Below are 858 nucleotides of genomic sequence, written 5' to 3' on the forward strand. Positions count from 1 at the left end.
ATATATATATATATATATATAATCAGCTTGTATATTTCCATATATACACTTTCCTATATACTGTCTACGTGGATGTGAATGCATGTGAGTGACGAGTGTGTGTGTGTATGTGAATGTTCGTGCCTGTATGTGTGTGGCTTTGTAATATGTGTGTGTGCGTGTGCCGGGATGTGCGTGTAAATGAGTTGAACGCGTAAATGAGTTGATTATTGAAATTTGGCACCGCATCAGAGTCGATATTTAACACTGTATATCTGCCATGGGTAAGGATTAGTCGAATATATCCACTTATATATACAATTAGTCCATCAGTTATATAATTGACAATTATTTTATTGCTAGGCAGTAATTAATGATGTCTACACGAAATTAACATTGAAAAGTCGTCCGATATTCCGGTTAAGTTTCATTCATCAAATTTGACTAAATTACATTATCATTTTTTTCTCATAGAATTTGGCTACTTTTATTTTCATTTTTACACTTCAAAGGATTATTTTATTGTTAATGTGTTGGTCAATAATTCAATAGCTTCATAAACATAGAGAAACATGGTTGATTCATTATTAACACTGACAGAAACATAACTGCTCTACTAAGTAACAAACAGTTGTTGGTGTTAAATTTATATACCTTTGATAATAATATAATGCGACGACGAACAAATCGTTACATATTAACGCTTTTCCAATACTTGGGGAGCCAATTCAACGTACTGGCAATGTGCATACATACACATAACCCCACACACACACACTCACACATACACACATCTGTATGTGTTTATATTTGTGTGTGTCTGTGTTGTCTGTGTATATATATGTATGTATATATATATATATATATATATATATATAT

Source organism: Octopus bimaculoides, chromosome 1, assembly GCF_001194135.2.
Source record: "Octopus bimaculoides isolate UCB-OBI-ISO-001 chromosome 1, ASM119413v2, whole genome shotgun sequence".
Classification (NCBI taxonomy): Eukaryota; Metazoa; Mollusca; class Cephalopoda; order Octopoda; family Octopodidae; genus Octopus; species Octopus bimaculoides.